Here is a 19,144-nt window from a genome sequence, read left to right on the forward strand (position 1 = left end):
TAACCTAGCTGGTTCTAAAGTCGACAGAAAAGTACGTGGGACATGCCAACTCTTGAAACAAATGTTAGTGTCCTGGTATTCTCAAAAGCATAACATTGTGGCACTCGCAACAGTAGAAATATAATATGTTGCTCTTGGTCTTTGTTGTTCTCAAATTTTACGGATTATGCAACAACTAAGAGACTTTGAAATAAAAGAATCTTCAACTAAAATTAGATGCGACAACACAAGCACAATCAATCTCACCAAAAATCTCATTCTCCATTCAAGAGTGAAGCATATTGAAATCCAGCATCATTTTATAAGAGACCATGTACCAAATGGTGAAATCAACGTTCAATTTATTGTACAAAATAATCAACTAGCAGATATTTTCACCAAGCCCCTAGAGAAAGGTTCATTTGAATTCATTCGTAAGAAATTGAATATTACTTATACGTTTGGTCAAAGTCTATGCAAAGCAAACTCGTCAATTCAATCTTCTAGAAGAGATATCCTTCTGAAAGCATTTCTAGACTCAAGTAGTTATATTTCAAATTTTGGCACATAAGTTCCCTTCCTTCTCGAACAGGTATGAATATTTTAATTGAATTTTTACTTGCCATTTATGGTTTTTGGAAATTGTTATATTTTATTTACTTCCTAATTTTTCGGATTCAATATTTCCAAAATTTTTACAGTTATTTTTGAAATTTCCAAAATGGAAGTTATTTTCTTCCTTGTATCCATTCATTTGCCTCGATTCAGCTCCTTTAAATAAACCTACTACTTTTCTTCATTCGACTACAAAATCTTTCACAAAACTTAATCTCTGTAAACTCTCTTTTCTCTCTCATTTTTGATCATCTCTTTCTTTGCAAATCCTAGCCTCGATCACTCGTCATCATGTCTTCAAAATCCTCTAAGTCTATCTCGATCTATTCACAGTAGAAGTCATCCTACATTGCCAGTCGTGGGCCTCATTTCATGAAGGATATTCAAACACACTTTGATATCACAAGAGAAGAATCACCGCAAAGCACAAATCAACCGTCTTTAAAGGAATAAGTCACTTAAGATGCAACTCCCATCTTGGTAAGGAAACTCAATGTTCTCCTTAAGCATTATAATTTCTTAAAGAAAGGAGGGAGTCTTATGGACTTTATCATAAATTTTTTGAAAGAAAATCGGTACGGAAACGAGACAATATTTTTAAAAACCATGGGGAAATGGGGTTAATGAAACCTAGACAAGTGAAGGAGGAGTTTATTGTCTTTTCAGCTGACCCTAGATTTGGAACGGAAAGTCAGCCTGAAGGGAAGAAGGAAGACGACGATGAGAGGATGTTTAAGAATTTCCAACCCAAAATGGGTATTGCTGCTGAGATTATTGGGTCTAAAGAGAAGTTGTTTAGGCCTAAAAAGCACAAAAAGGTTTATGCGCAAATACTAAACATGGGTGTTATCAATCCTCGCACAGTGGACTTTGATTTTCTAGATTCAATCAAAGTACACTTGAGAAAAAAAATTTCTAAACTTCAAATCGAGAAGTTTTGTGTGGAGTCGTCCGATACTTATCCTGAATTAACTGCCTAATTTACTCAAACTTGTCTGTTCTGGATCCCACACATATTCAATTCATTGTATGTGAGAAAGTGTTTGATGTTCATGTTGATCTAATGGCTGATATTCTAGGAGTTGAAAGAAGTGGTTTTATGTCCATAAATGCCTCGAATGATGAACTAATTTAGTTTCTAGTGAAAGATAAGATTCCTAGGGCAAGTATAACCTATTCCAGGATGTCTGTTTCAAATATTTTGCTTTATAAGATTGTCATCAAGTGCATCAAACCAAAGGCAGCCTCCAAGACTAATGTTTGAAATTTGAGACCAAAATAATGTGGGCCATTTGCAACGAAGTTGCCTTCTCTCTACCTCACACTATTCTACTGCACATGTACAAAAGAGTAATGAAGGAGAAATGTCAACTTCCTTACGCAGCATTGATAACTAGGCTCTTTCAACATTTTCATATTCAACCTCCATCTAGCCTTTGCTCTAAAACCATCCTTCCTATGCAAATTGAACAAAATGAGATTAAAGGATCTCTGATGTTTTGAAACTTATGAAAAATGAATCTGCTAATTCGACTAAGAAAGGAGTTGTAGCTAAGAAAAAGAGGAAAAGAAAAAGTGTAGTCTCTAGTACCCCAAAAGAAAAAAAAAACCCTATCTTTTTGTTACGAAATGAGGATGAGGAAAAAAATGAAGACAAAACTATCTCTGATATTGTGGTAAATATTTCCATGAGAGACCCAATTATAGGTATAATGAATTCTAAAGAAGAAACTAAAGAAAGCAAGAAAGAACTAGAAAATGAAAGTGAAGAAGAAGAAACTAGAGAAAAAGAAGGAGAGGAGGACAACCCAAACGAAGCTGAGGAAGATGACGATCAGAATAAAGAACAGGATCATCCTAACAAGGAATGAGATGATGCAAAGGAACATGCTAAAGATTATGCTGGAAATAAGAACAAAGGAAATGATCAACAAATCAGTTATAAAGGTGCTGGAAAAAGAAGTATTCCAAAAAGTGGAGATATTATTCCTCATATTGAAGTTACTAAGATAGGGAGAGTGGGTAAGAAAAATCCTTTTCTGGACCCGATCGCAAAACCAACCATAACTGATGGTATCAGTTGCTCTCCATCAGACACAAAGGACATTTACGTCTCTCATTTCCTTAAGGAATCTTTTGGAGTTGAGAATCAACAGGCTGATGTTTAGGGAGAGCAACATATTTCCAAAGTACAGACTGATTTTCCTTCAAATTTGGATATCCCTCTAGTGCACTTTGTAGAAGCTATTGTTCAAACCGAACTAGATTCAATATCCTTGGATAGTCAAGCTCCTTCTAGAAATTGAGGCACAACAATATGAAATGGAGGTTGAATCCAAAAGTTGCATGCTCCCTTGGTACTACCGTAGAATCTTTTAATGGGAAGGTACGGTTTCTTGATGACAAAGTTCATACCATCAACCAAGAAGTAAGCAACTCAGAATTTGGCTAAGATCGAGACTGTCTTTGATCATTGCCTAACAAAGCTTGAGGAGACCATGTAGAATTGGGAAGATTTTCGTTTTGTTTGTGTTCCTAAAAACCCCTAATCTTTCCTAAAAACTTCATTTATGTTTTTGTGCTAGTTTTTTTCTCTTTTTGATGTTGACAAAAAGGGGGAGACTTTGCATATTTTAATGTTTTGGTGTGTTGGTGTGCTTTTTGTGCATATTTTCGCAGATTTTTGAGTTGTGATTGCTTTCAATAAGTATTATGCTTATCTAATGTTTGCTTATTTGTAAACTCTATATCTTGTGCTACTAAAGTGTTGTTTTGTAGTGTTGTTCTATAAATTTGTATGAAAATTTTGTTACCATCAAAAGAGGGAGACTACTAAGAAAACTTCTATCAAGATTTTGAAGTTGACAAAACTTTATGTTTCTAATGACTTATCAAGGTTCTATCGAAGACTCTTGCTTAAGTCTATTTCATCCCAAAAGTGTTTTCCATTTTGATGAAGTCTAGATTGAGATAATGTCCAGAACAAGAAAGAGTCCAAAACTAGACTCAACAACGTGTGGCACAAATGAATTTTATATATATATATATATATATACACACATTGATTAAGTCAATCACAAATTTGACAATATCAATCTTGAAGATAAGTTCTTTATGATGAAGTTTTACTTATGGAAACGTAAATTCTGATTGTATGAACAACCAAAATCAGTGGAATTTCCATTTCTATCTTCAAACGGCTACAAAATTTCTTTAATAAATTCTGTCCAAAGAGGTGATTGGAAAAAGTTCCTCAGGAGAATGTCAATGGCTAATGTGGCGTGGAGAAGTATTTAAAGGAGGTCATTCGGTCAAGCTGAAGTGGGGGACGTGAAAATTAGAATTCCAAAGTCTGAAACTTCTCTCAACTACTTGTCTTCTTCAGTGTGCCTTATAAGTTGTGTTCAAGAGAAAAAAAAAAAGTGACCCGGTGAGTTAGAAGATTCTATCACTGAGTATTTGCATTGACAATTTGTAATTCTCTATTGGTATTATAGTAAAATCCAGCTAGTAAGCTGTTAGCATGAGAGAGTGGACGTAAGCTTAGTTTAAGCCGAACCATTATAAAAATCGTGTGTAATCTTCTCTTTTCTTAACTCCCTTTACTTAAGTCTGTTGCAATATTACAAGTTATCGTAGAAGTCTGTGTGGCATCCCAAAATTCATGGCGACCTCCAGATACATTAAGGCCTATGAATAGGTGATGGAAGTACCATCAAGTTGTATTGTAGCCATTTAATCCATAATTTGCAATAAGATTTATGGCCAAGTTTTTAATGGATAATTATTTGATAGGAAAGAAAATTCTACTCTTGGCTATGTGGTTTATAGGCTGGAATTTATTAATTAATGTTGTAAGTTTTATGGCCAAGTGAATAAGTGTAATTAGGTAAATTATATGATGGGTAATTAGGTGGTAATTAAATGGGAGCAACTAGAGAAGGGTGGGCCAAAATACTAGACAAAGACCAGCCCACAAGCCCCCACCATTCGGCCATTTAGGCCTGGCCTGCGAAGCCCAAGGGTGAAAGGAGCTGCCGTTGACCAAGGGGGGGAGGAGGCCCGGCCCATCTTCTAGCCCATCATGTGCATGGGAGAAATGCCAAGTGTCTTTCCCCAAGGGCCAAGTGGCATTGCATGCAAACCAAATGATGAAGGGAAAGAAAAGAAGAGGGGGCGGATTGAGGGGGAGTTACCGTCCGAGAGAGAGAGAGAGAGAGAGTGGGTCCGAGAGAGGGAGAGCGAGCGTGCGAGAGAAGAAGAGGAAGAAGGAGGAGGTCATTCACCGCCTAGTCGCCGCCGTTCGTTCGCCGCCTTGCCCCGCCATCCTTGTCGCTGTGTTTGTGCTCAGATTTGAGGCAAGTGGAGTCCACAAACCTACCCTTTGCTGCTGTGATATGTGTTGTGAGGGATGATAAACTTTGGTTGTGGTAGAAGTGAAGAAATTCGAAGCTCTAGGGAGAAATATGATAGCCTTGCATTCTGTTTTCTAGGAAGGCAGTCCAACCTTTGATGAATTTGTGAGCTGCATGCGACTTTTTAGTTGGAATATTATTTTGACTCCTTGATGAAAGTTGTAGAGAACTTCTTGGAGAGTAACATATCAAAATTTCAGAAGAAATGAACAAGTATAGACTGGTGAAACTATTTTTCTTTGGAGAAGTCAGATCTGGAATCGAAATGCTGACCTAGTATGATTCTGTGAATTTTATAAAATTCTCCGGTTGAAATTTGATCTTGTGTTCTGAATGGAAGTTTAAGATGACATGTTAAGGAGTAACATACTAAAATTTTAGAGGAAATGGATGATTTTAGGTTGGTGAAATTATTTTTATTTGAAATGGTCAGGTCTGGGAATTTTTTCCGAGAGTTAGAGACGGCTACGGTGATTATATTTTTTAATCTATCACAAATATGATTTTTATTTCTACATTAAATATTTAATTCTGGACCTTTTCTATAACATATAAAAATTTCAGAATTTTTGGAGCTAATTTATGATTTTTACCGAATTTGTGAATGAAACTGTGTATGGCAATATTCCGAAATTTTAAGGACTGTGATGCGTGGATTGTACTGATTTGTGTGTTTTTCTTTTGATATGTTTTCTTCACGGAATACTTTCCTCTAGATATTTTATATAACATGTCAAATTTTTAGAATTTAATAAGGCTTTTTACTAATTTTCCAAGAATTATGACCAAAGGAGCGTAATCTGTTTTTATCCGAAATTTAGTTATATTTTCAAAATAAATGAAATTGCTCCATGTGATATGATGTTTTGAGTGGTTGATTATGCTGCATATGTGGTGACATATGGCATGTTATATGAAATCAAAAGCCGGTTGAAAACCTTGATATTGTTGCATCAAATGCTATGTTGAAATTGAAATACATGTGTAAATATAAATTAAGATAATAACAAGACCGTCGGAAGTGTGAGCCGACGATGCCTCAGGAGTTTCGAGATGCCCGGAGTGTGTGTGCCGGATACCCAGAGGTGTGTGCCGAAGGTTCCTCTCGATGCCAGGTTGGATGCGAGCGATAAATTGTGGGATGCAAACATTGGTCCCTGGAAAGAAAAATGATGTGATCTAATTAAAAAATAAAGATCGAGAATTGAATCGTGCACATGGATGTATGTTTGATAGCATGGATGATATGAATGTTAGTGATATAAGTTTGGCTACTTGATGATACATATATAAGTGCATGGTGGTATATGCACGTTGCATGATGATATGCATGGCTGCTCAATGATATAAGTACAAGTGCATGGTGATTTATGCATGTTGTATGGTGATATATGCATGGCTGTAAGGTGAGGTATGCTTGAATGCATGAATGATATGTGTTTTATTCTTGATACCTTGATTGTTATGTTTGACATATTGTGTAGTTTGGTGGATCTTTACTGCTGAGTGGTTGTACTCACCCCTTTTTGGGGATTAACATTTCAGATAAGAAAGATGCCTTTGCTACCAGTTGCACGCGGTACCTATTATGGATTGCCATATGATGTCGAGGTGGAGTGCACAGAGCATTCATGTACTAGTATACTTGGTCTGGTGTATGTCCGAGTCCGTGTCTTAGTGATGTACGATGTGGGTCTTCCTGATGGCCTGGTTATCCAAGAGTTTTTGTCTGTTCATGTCCGGTGTGGTGGAGTGATGTTAGGGATGCCGCCCGATGCACCGAGTTGGGTGTGATGGCACGTATAGCTGGTGGGACCTAACACTTTTTGGGGATGGCCGACGCTTGTTGATGGAGAGGTGTACATGTTTGATGTAGGGTCGAGTTCTCTTTTGAGTTATAGCCAAGTATAGTTAAAAATCTTGACATTTTGTTGTACCGACCCGAAATATCCATCGTGAAAATATAAATAAAAGTGATTCGGCTTTGTCTTTTCATATGAAGCGTAGGTGGTGTGCATTGCATTATTGTTATTGAAGTGAGGAGTGGTGAGATACGTTTATGCTTCCGCCGATGAACTGCTGGGACATTTACAAAAAAAAGAAATGGAAAAGTATTATATTGATCAACCCCTATGAACTATGGTTTCACTTTAATTAAAAAGTTACCTTACTAGTATGTAATAGGATGAGTGACAAGTACCTGTGGTGACCCTAACGGATTGGGGGCCATCAAGTGGTGCCACAGTCTGTTCCAGCGTATAACAGATTTTGAATATCTACCAGAAGTCTTGTGCTTTGTGAATTTGATTTTATTTCTCATCCAAACTTTACTTGCAACTTATTCTATTCCGCAATTATTTGTTAAGATTTTTTTTAACACCTATTCAACCTCATCTAAGTAATCTTACTAGCATTATCAGCCACCACCAAGAGCATGGTCCAATGCAATGTGGGCGATGCTACTCCTGTATTTATATGCTCCTTGTGTCCAAGAAAAAGAAGAATCTGCTCAGATAATTTTGGATTAAGGAAGCCCAGCAAGTCATTTTTCTGTTCTCGGTGTTCGCAGTGTTCACTTTGTACAGGTTACTACCTAGGTGAAGGTCGAGAATTTGATGATGACTCGTATCCATGGTTATGTTATCTTATTTCCTCTTACTATTATCTAATTTCTCATATATTTTTTGTTTTTTAATTCTATAAGATGATCGATTGGATTCAATTACATCATTTTATCTATGACAACATTTATAAATGTTGGGGTGAGCTAAGAATGTCAATGTCACACCCCGATCCTCAAGCGCGCGCCCATCCCGCAATGGTCGATACAAATGCGACGTTCCCAAGTGGTGTCCTGCCCCATTCATTTTAATACGCATGTGGAAGTGAAATAATAATTCCCTAACAATAAATAGCATGGGATAGAAATAGCAGGATACAAATTTCCACAAAACACCTTTTATAAACACACTAGGTTTAGGTACAAAAAGGGTCTAGCCAAAAGTTTACAAAATATCGACTCTCAAAAAGAAACGGTCCTACAACAAACTAGCCGGACACATATGCCGATCTTGCAAACTCCACCTCCACAAACTCCGGGCTTCGGGTCCTCCACCAACACCATCTATGTGACATCCTGAAATTTCAATCATGTTTTCAATTAAATAAATCGAGCTTTTCATCGACGCGCCTATAGTGCTATTCTCTAAGCTGATCACTCCTGAGATAACTAAACTATCTGGGAAAGTCATTAAGGGATTTTAATGCAATAAACTTGAGAATTCGACAAGGAATCGACTACTCAACCGTGCTTATCTATAGAGATCATTACAGCACAGTTAAAAATCAATTAGAAATCAGAGATAAGTCGGTTCGACTAAGATGTGTCGCTAAACGTGGGGGATTCCACTAAATTGCAAAATTCTCGTTGATCGATACTAAACTAATTTTTCTGTCGTTTTGGTACTGTGTCCATATTTGGAACCTCAAGATTTTCATGATCTGAGAGTTGCCAATATGTCGAAAAGGTACATTGTGGCTTGAAAATAATCAACCAAGAGTCAATTACACCAAAAAAATTCTAAAAGCTACCCAGTAGGCTAGGTCACGCTAAAATCGCGCCAGATTGAAATTAACCACGAATTTAAATCTGATTTTAGAAATTGAAAGTTCTATCATGTCACGAGTCATTTTAGGAACGTCAATCCATCCTCCGAAAATTTTTCTGCAAACCGAGATTTTTGGCGAAAATTTGATATAGGCCGTTTTGGACCGGAAAATTCAGAGGACCATTTTTTATCACATCTTTGGGATACAAGTGGGTTCTATTTGCGAGGAAAAATGTCAGTTTGATCATGGAAACGATGATGGAATTTATGAGGGCGAATTGAATCAATTCAAGTGAGAATTGAAGAGGATTTTGGGAAATTAAGTCCAAAATTCGTAGCCCCTTGGTCCATGACCTTTTCGACCACCTCCTTGGCTTCCTAAGGAAGCTTTGGCTGCTGCAATTGTGCTGAGGAAGCCAGCCCAACTGGTGGGACCTCTCCAAGAGACAAAAGGGATAGGAAGAAGCAAGTTAGGACCCTCCACAAGCTTTGGTGTCTCCTTCTTCTTCCTCTCGCAGTTGCTTTCCCCATTAGAAACCCTTTGAGCTCCCAAAAGTTGCAAAGAAAGGAAGCCAGCATCCCCCTAGCCGTCAAGCAGTCCGTTGAAGCCCTGGAACGCCATCACTGCCGTCGCTGCTGTCGGGCGCTTAGCCACGAGCCCGCATGCACCGCCCGCTATCTGCGAGTCCAATCGTGCCGTCTCGCCTCCTATCATGCCCAGCCACTGTCCCCCACGTCCCTTAACCGTCGTGGAGGTTGTCGAAGCCCGTCACACCACCGAACAACAACCGCCTCCACCCACCTGGCTGCCACTGCCTCCACCAATCCTTGGTCGCCCAACCAACCATCCAAGCCACCCTTCGATCCCCCATCCAAAACCGAAACCCAGCAACCCATCATGAGCTTCGAGGCCCACTTTGGACCCTTTCCCGGCCTCGAAAGGTGTCCCCACTTCGGAGTTTATCGATCATCTCCACCTTGCCGTCCTCGTGAACTCATCGGATTTCAAAATTGGTGAGTTTACTCACTAAAATTTGCTTAGGGAGTTATTTATGCTTAAGAGTTTATTAGTTTAGGTTAAGCTTGGATTAGGTGGTTAGTTAGAACGGATTAGCAATTTAATAGTTCACTATTGCATATTAGGTGGTTAAAGTAGTGTACGTAGCAAGTAGATAAGTTGTATTATTTATCTAGATAAGTTCGGAAATTTTCCGGGCCCGTTTCGGTATTTAATTAAGCTTTTCCGGCCTAAGTTGCATTACGGTAATTAAATGTATTTATTTAATTAATTTTAGTATATATTTAATTATTTATTATTTTTCAAAAATTAGACCGGGATAGCCGGTAACCGAAATTCCGTGCTGATTGCAATGGTGTGATTGGTTTATTTAATTTAATGCTATTTTGTGCTAATTGAGTGGAATTTGTAATTTTGGAAATTTATCCCAAATTTGAGTATTTTCAGTATTTAATTAGAAAATATCGAACGTCGGTTTACAACGCCAAAAATGAGTTTGTGGATTACATTAAATGGTGGAATTTTTGAAAAGGAAAATATTGTATTTTGGCTAAGGCCAATCATGTACCCACACACGATTATTTTTATCGAGTATGATAAAAATTGTGAAATTCTCGTTGGTGAGAACAAAGTATACTATATCGCTTACAAGCTTTGAAATATCAACTTAGGGCAAGCAACATATTTTATCAGCTTAGAGTGAGCATCATCAATATACTATATCAGCCTACAAGGTTTGATATATCAGCTTAGAGTGAGCAGTATACCTTGGCAACTTTTGGTAAGCATTATCAGTATACTATATCAGCCTAAGGGCTTTAATATGTCAATTTAGAGTGAGCAGTATACTTTATCAGTTTAGAGCGAGCTATATTACTTATCAGCTTAAAGCAAGCTATATTATTGATCAGTTGAGAGTGAGCATTATCAGTATACTATATCAGCCTAAGGGCCTTGATATATCAGCTTAGAGTGAGCAGTATACTTGATCAGCTTCGATGAACTATACTATCTGTTGTCAGCTTAGGGTGAGCAATGTTTGAGTTGATCAAATCGTGTGGATGGTATTGATGGTATGGAGTCGAGTGAGTCAACTAATCGATGTTTTATGTGAATTGAATTAAAATGATTAGATGATTATATGAATTGTACTCACTTGCAGGAAGGAACTGAGGCAAAGGTAAGTTCTCTGATTTGTGCTTGTGCTTAGGCAACACTTGAGGTGTATTTCCTTCCTAGTCGGAGTTTAAGGGGTGAACTTGTTGAGACGTCGTCTCACCCCGTCGTGGGCTAACATTTTCAGGTCCTTAGATGGAGGCTTCTCCTGAGCATTTTGGCAAGCCAAAGAAGGTCATCAAGCAGGTATCTTACATTCCGCTTCATGGGGACCCAAGGGCATGGGTCTATAAGCTCGTAAGATCCATCGCCTGGGTTGATGCGAGTCTATCTTAGATGGTACCCCATCAATACAGATCATGGTATCGTCACGAGCGAAATGGACCCAGAGGAAGTCCCCTACCGGAATTTAAGATCCCTATGTTGGTGTTGGAGGTAACTTTTAGAAAAGGTACGGCTGACCCTTCAGGTGGTTCAATGGTGAACCCGAGTCTATCAGATATAGGGTCCCCGAAGTATTTAGTTGAAGACTCAAATGTTTAGAGGACCTGTAGCTTTTCCATCTTTTGCAGACTTGTACATATAGACTAATATTGTATATGACTTAGTTTGATGTGTATATAAGTGTGTTGTGGTTTTCGAAAATTTGTGGCCCTGCTTTCCTATCCCATATGATTGTTGTCTAGGGATTATTATTCGCTTCTGCATGCGCATTAAAATGAATGGGTCGGTGACGCGTCCTAAGACGTCGCAATTTAATCTACTATCGAGGGATGAGCATGCACTCAGAGGATCGGAGCGTGACAATCTAAGGACCTGAAAAGTTAAGCCCACGACGGGGTGAGACATTGTCTCAGCAAGTTCACCCTCCTAAACCCTTATTATGAAGAAAATACACCCAATGGTGGCCTAACCACACAATGCAGAGAACTTATCTTGCCTCAGTTCCCTCCTGCACGTCAGCATGGTTCATATACACGAATTGCATAAAATCAAGGCATACAACAATTGAAACGCCTCACTCAACTCAATCAGACCTAAAAGGTATCGATTATAAAGCCAAACTGTTATGACACGTCCCATACCATGCCACACAGTTTTGTCTCATAATCAGGCGCATCTAACTCAATGAGTATAGGTCCAGAATCTATTGCGACCCAAATCCCAATGAATGGGTAACGTCCGGCGTAAACGCTTGTGACAGGTTCTCTTAACCAACACACAACCATTCACTCTCGGTCTAGGATACCGTGCTTTGCACTCAAATGTCTTAATTAAAATAATGATCCTGGCCTATTTTCTTCATATTAAAAACACCTGGTGAAAATAGTCGTGTATGGGTACACGGTCAGATCGAACTCGAAAAATTCATAACCTTCTTTTTAAAATCTCACTATTATATATAGTATATAAAATCACTTTCGGTGTTAAAATCCAACACCCGGAATTTTCTAAATAAATAATGAAATTTCCCAAATTTTGAAATAAATTACCAAAAATCCAATCAGTACTCAATTGGCACAAATTAACATCCAATTGCATAAACTAAACACACCATTGTAATCAGCACGAAATTTCGGTCACCGACTATCCCGGTCTAATTTCCTAAAAATAATAAATAATTAAATAATTACCAAAATTAATTAAATAAATACAATTAAATGCTATAAATAGGAACTTAGGCCGGAAAAACCTAATTAAATACCAAGACAGGCCCGGAAAATTTCTAAACCAATCTAGATAATTAATACAACCTGACTAGTCCCTAATTAATTTAATCTAATCACCTGATATGCAAAATTGGATAATTAAATCACTAATATAGTCTAACTAACCACATAATTCTTAATTAGCTTAAACTAATTACCCCCTAAGCATAATTAACCTCCTAAGCAAGGTTTAGTGAGTCAACTCATTGGATTTGCGAGCTAATGAATCCATGGCGATGGTTACACAGAGACAAGCGACAAACTCCGAAGCGGCGACACCAAGCGAGGTCGGGAAAAGCTCAGAAAAGTTCCACGAAGCCTCACGGCTTGGCTGAGCTTCCGGTTCTGCTTGCTAGTCGAGGGAGCATAACCGAATCACTCCAGCAGCTAAAACAATGAAGGAGGACCGACGGAGCTGCTGCAAGGCTAGGCGGAGGCAAACGGTGGCTCTGGCGGCCTAAACGGCAACCCACGGCGGCCAAGCGATCTGCTAGGTGGGTGAACAGAAGCGCACGTCGAGTAGGGGTGGCAGAACAGCGGCATGCGAGCGGCTAGGCTAGCGATGGTCAAATGAGCGTGCAACGGAGGAGGGGCTGCTGCTCGGTTTTCTCTGGTTTTTGGAGCTCCAAAATTGTCCAACAATGGAGAAAGGTGATCTACTAAAGGGGGAGAAGCCAGCTGCAAGGGAAGGGGGGCCACCAACCTTCTAGATGGCTTTCTTTGTCCCCTTGCGCTCAACCAACAAGCCCCACCACATAGGCTGTCATCATCAACCATTTGCAACTCCTTGGCTTCTTAAACAAGCCTCCCAAATGGTCCAAATGTTGCACATCATGGGGGGGCTACGAATTTGAAACATTTTCCCTCAATTTGATTCAATTCTCCTTCAATTGAACTCAATTCGATCCCCATAAATTCAACCAAGGTGCTCACACTCCAATTCACATTTTTTCCTTGACAATCCATCCAACTCGAATCCCAAAAACGCGACCAAAAATGATCCTCGGATTTGTCGAAAATCTTGGTTTGCAGAAAAATCTTTGAAAGATGAGCCAACGGTCCTAAAATGACTCATGACATGACATGACATGACATAACTTTTAGGAATCTCAATCGGATTCAATTTCGCGATTAATTTCGATCTGGTGCGATTTTAGCGTGACCTAACCTACCTAGTAACTTTTAGGAATTTTTGGTGCAATTGACCCGTGGTTGATTATTTTCAAGCCACATTGTACATCTTCAACACATTGGTGACTCTCGGTTGTCGTGAAAATCTCAAGATTTCAAATATGAACACAGGATACGAAAATGACAGAAAAATTGATTTAGTGTCATTCGATAGAAATTTTGCAATTAGGTAGAATCACCCACACAATAATCACATACCTCTATTGAATCGACCTATCTCCGGTCTCTAATCGATTTTGACGGTGCCGTAATGACCTTTGCATATGAACACGGTCGAGTAGTCGATTCCTAGTCGAATTCTCAAGTCTATTACGTTAAGATCCCTTAATGGTTTCACTTAATAGGCTAGTTATCTCTTAAGTGGCCAATTCAGAGAAAAAATGCTATAGACGCGTCAATGAAAAGCCAATTTCATCTCATCGAAAACAGAGTTGAAAATCAAGATGTCACAGTCAAGAATGACAAATCAGTGTCCTTAGGGACTTCACTTTCTAAACAGTTTTATACACTAAATATAGAGGCTTCATTCTAGAGTTGCATTCTTTTACAATGATCATTAGAGAGTCCTATGGCGAAGATATTGCAGACACAGAGATAGATATTTCTGAGGATGACAACGAGTATGAAGATGCTTTAACAATGACACTGATGTTGAATTCCTTCCACCTTCTCCTATTACTAATCTTTCAATTTCCTTTTTTTTTTTTTAAAGATTCAATGAAATTTAAATCTTTGAGTAATTTGCATTTTGGGTCACTAAGTACCAGTAGCCTAGGCATGCATTTGTAAAATGAAATGTGGAGCTCGTGCACTGAGTCTAGTCTACTTTTTGCTGCTAAAGATTTTTGCATCAAAATCTTCCGATGAGTTGTTGCTTTTATCTTTTAGAAAAAAAAGATCATTAATTATGAAGAAATTGACTTTCTTTAAAAATTTCGCCTTCAGCATTTTTTTTTATTTGGATTGCTTTATCTATAATGTAGTATCAACGATCACAAACAAAATATACTAATTGTGTAACCATAGAGAAAGATTATGATGTTTGAGCAATTTATATGATTGTGTGACCATAGAGAAAGAATATGATGTCAGAGGATTCTGCTTCTATTTTCATGCTTGCCACGTAATCTTATATTACTGATGCCATTCTTCACTTTGAATTGCTCCTCCTTCTTGTATTCATGTGATGTCATTGGTGCATTTTTCTTTTGACCTTCACCGTGATAGAGTTGTCATATTGTATTATTCTTTTTTTTTTTTCATGGATTTATTAATGTTTTAGGAACTCAGATCATGCCAGATTATATTTTATAGTTGTTAGCATTCTTGACTTTGAAGTTTTAAGTTGATTTCCCTTCGTATACTCGTATGATGGCATTACATGGACAAGTACAGATGTTGATTGCTCTTGTTCTGCTCAGTTTCGCATCTTCAGTTTAGGAGAATGTTTATATGACGTGTCTACAAATAATTGTTTTACAACAGAGAAGGAGAAACCAAACCACAAGAAAAGGAATGGAAAAGACCATCATTGACGACTTAGGAAAAATCATGAATTTAGCGGATCTGATCAGGTCAATAGCTTGCCACAGCAGAATTCGGAGGCCCTGTTTTAGAATCCGATGAGGAAGATTTCTTTGTATCCGCTCTACTTAAGAAAAAGTCTTCTGCAAAGAACTCAGAAATAAATTTCCCAGTTGTAGTCATTTCAACACCACTAGATGTTGTCAAGACGAAGCGAAAGCATGTTGGAAGCACCGCCATGAAATCATCTGAAAGTTTGTCTGCTTTTGTTGGCTGTGAACCTGGAAGGTAATTGACTAAATTAGAGACTTAACAATATGTTACCCTTTTAACTTTTTCCACAAGAAGAGTTTTCATTGATTTGCTGGAAATGTTTTGTCTGCACACTTATCTCAGTTTGAATAGGTTATGTAATGTCTAACTGAAGATAATAGTTCAGGAATGGTTTCTTGACTATTGTTAGAAATGGAACTTATGTTTTAGTTACTCGTATAAAGCACAGGGCCTCCCTACAAACATTATAAAATCAGATACACTCGGATGCATATATTCCATCTAACATCTTGATACATTGGAATCGACACTGCAAAAAAAAAAAAAAAAAAAAATGAGTAAAAAGTATCTTTATGTCCTCACGTTCTTATTGACTCTCGTTATCCAAACTCATATATGTAATGGTACCTGGTTTAATGCATTGATCCTGTAGCCGGGTGTCCTAGGGTTCATTCCACATGTAATCTTTGACGTGATGTAGCAACAAGTTGGACCCATCTTAAAATTATGAAAGACCTCCATTTGTATGTCGCCCCTACCTACCTTTTATTCATGTCAGTGACTCCACATATACGTATATGATGAAAGATTGAAATACTATAAATTTTTCAAAATGATTGTGCTTGAATTGAAGCCTTCGAGCAAACTTCAGAATTTTTTGTCTTGGAACTCTTATTATTATGGCTTGTTAGGGCAGGTAGCTAAGCATGACTACTTCAGGAGTAAAGGTTGAGCGATGACATTTCTAATTGTGTTTGTGAATGATTTGTATTAAGTCTCATGGCAAGCACTTGTCGGTTGGCTAGACACTAATGAAAGTGGTTACACGATCCTTGTAACAAGGAAAAAATCAACTTTACCTGGGATTTTCTTGTCTGTAATGAATAGGCGTTCTACAGTTGAGATTGAGCGAGTTCCAAGTGGAGAGAATTGCAAGAAGTCCATAAAGAAGAAAATGAAGGACAATAGCTTGCCACAACAAAATCCCGAGGGCCGGTCATCAGAACCTGACCCTGAAGATTTCTTCGTATCTTCTCTAGTGAAGAAAAAGTCTTTTGCGAAGGACTCAAAGACAAGGGTCCCAGATATAGTCATTGAAACGCCGCTAGATGTTGCCAAGAAGGAGCAAAAGTAAAATGGATGCACGGCCGTGAAATCATCTGAAAGTTTATCTCCTTCTGTTGTCAACGCCGAACCTGGAAGTCATTTGACTGAATTAGAGACTTGATAATATGTTGCCTATTTTACCTTCTTCTTTTTACGAGAAGAGAAGTCATTTATATGCTGAAAATGCGTCAGCTTCGCACTTATCTCAATTTGAATAGGTCAGGTACCGTCTCAAGGACTCTCGACCATGGTGAGACTTGGAACTTATGTTTTAGTTACTCAACCAGAAATTTTCCAAAATGGTTGTGCTTGAAGCCTTCGAGCAAACTTTGGAATTTTTCGTCTTGGAACTCTTGGTGTTATGGCTTGTTAGTGCAGATAGCTCAGCATGACTTCTTCAAGGGTAAATGTTGAGCGATGACCTTTCCACTAGCATTTGCGAACTATTTGTATTCTCATGGCAAGCACTAGTCGGTCGGCTAGACACTAATGAAAGTGGTTAAACAATAATTGCAACAAGGAAAAATTCAACTTTGCCTGGGATCTGCTTATCTGTGATGGATAGGAGTTCTGCTGTCAAAGTTGAGCAAGTTCCAAGCGGAGAGAATTGCAAGAAGTTCAAAAAGAAGAAAAGGAAGGACGATAGCTTTGCCACATCAGAATCCTGAGACCCAGTCATTAGAACCCGATGGTGAAGATTTCTTTGTATTTTCTCCACTAAGAAAAAGTCTTCTGCAAAGGACTCGTGGACAAAAATCCCAGATGTAGTCATGGAAACGGCACTAGTTGTTGCCAAGAAGAAGCAAAAGCAGGATGGAAGCACTGCCGTGAAATAATCTGCAAGTTTGTCTCCTTCTGTTGTTGACAGCGAACCCAGAAGGTAATTGACTGAATTGGAGACTTAACATATATGTTCAAAATAATATATATGTGAAAACTCCTAGAAAATTTCCTCAAGCAACTTATAAATTCGTGCAAACCAAAAGCTACTTCTAGCAAGGACATGCATTAGCGCATTTTCAACAGATCATACAGGCTAAAGATTGAAAAGAATCATGAAACTTAATAAAGGAGATCAATTCAATAGGTTTGACTCTTGAGACTTTCAGCACTATACTCAGGCCCATAATAATTTAAGAAAATTTCACGTTCTGAGAAAAATTAAACACTGGTACCTCTTAATGAAAACGTAGGCAATGACGCAAGAGAAAATCAAGGACCGGCCTAGCAATTGATCGGTCCAGTGGGACTTTACAAGTCCAGAGTACATGACTCTTTTTACTTCTGCCTCAACACTGCAATCCAACTTTAGTTAAAAGTGCAGTCAAGGACAAATGAACCGGAAAAGAAAGTAGGGGTGCGAATGGTAACGTTTCTATTCTTTTTTTGTTCTAGGGAACAGAAACAAAAAAAAATGTTTCTGTTCTGGAGAAATATTTTTTAACAAAAGAATGTATTTGGTAACGTTTGTTCCGGGAATAAAAAATGAATAGAAACACGTTTGGTAAATTTTATTCTTTTTTTTTTTATTTTTTTAAATTTTTAAACATTTTTATTTTTTTTTTCATTTTTTCATTTCTTTTTTATTTTTTTTTTTTGGCTGGTCCCGGCCTTCGGCGACCGGCCGACGGGGCCGGCAGCCTCGCCCAACCACGGCGAGGCTCGCCGGGGGCCGGCGAGGTCGCCGACCCTCGAGGGCATCGCTGGCCCTCGACGGCCGGTCGCCGGCCATGGCCAAGGCCGGCGAAAGAAAAAAGAAGAAAAAAAGAAGAAGAAAAGAAGAAGAGAAGAGAAGAGAGAGAAGACAAAAACGTTTCTTCATTTTTGTTTCTGGAACAAGAAACAACAATTTGTTGTTTCTTTTTTTTGTTCTTATTTTGTTCCAGGGAACAAAATCCGTACAGAAGTGTTCCGGAAACGTTTCTTTGGAATGTTTCCATGCACGCCCTAGATATTTCTCAAAAAACCAAGGAGGATTATTTCAAAAGCAAACACCTGCTGATAGAAGCATCTCTGGAGCAAACCAATCAGCTCTTGGCAGAGAGGTCCATCCATGCAGCTGAACGCATCAGCTTGCTGGCTGCAATTGGCTTGGCTTGACGAATCTTGAAGGGGTAAGACTGTCATTAGATTGTTTATCTAACAAGATGAGATCAAAAATGGCATTTGTTGCTGCAAGAAGGATTTTATCTAATTGTCTAAACATGGCTCTATGAATAACTAAAAACCTATAATCCTGCAAAGGAGAAGCATATAATTTGAGCACTTCCACCTCATTTTTGGAAAACAATGCATAGCTTATCAAAAATAAATTATGAATTTGCTCTGAGACCCAAAGGTGGTTTGTTTATCAATAAGTTGCTTAATATTTTGAAAATCTACAAATTAATGTGGAGAAAATAGTATATGTAGCACGGACACTCTTCGGAAGCTTTCGTGTCGTGTCTGACGCTCCGACACGTATCCGACACGCTCCGACACGCGGTCAACGAGTGTCGAAAAATCCGACACGTGGTCAACTCTCTCCGACATGCTCCGACACACGAGTCCAGAATTTCGACACGCGATTCCAACACACACGGGGTCAAT

This window comes from Eucalyptus grandis, chromosome 2, assembly GCF_016545825.1.
Source record: "Eucalyptus grandis isolate ANBG69807.140 chromosome 2, ASM1654582v1, whole genome shotgun sequence".
Lineage (NCBI taxonomy): Eukaryota > Viridiplantae > Streptophyta > Magnoliopsida > Myrtales > Myrtaceae > Eucalyptus > Eucalyptus grandis.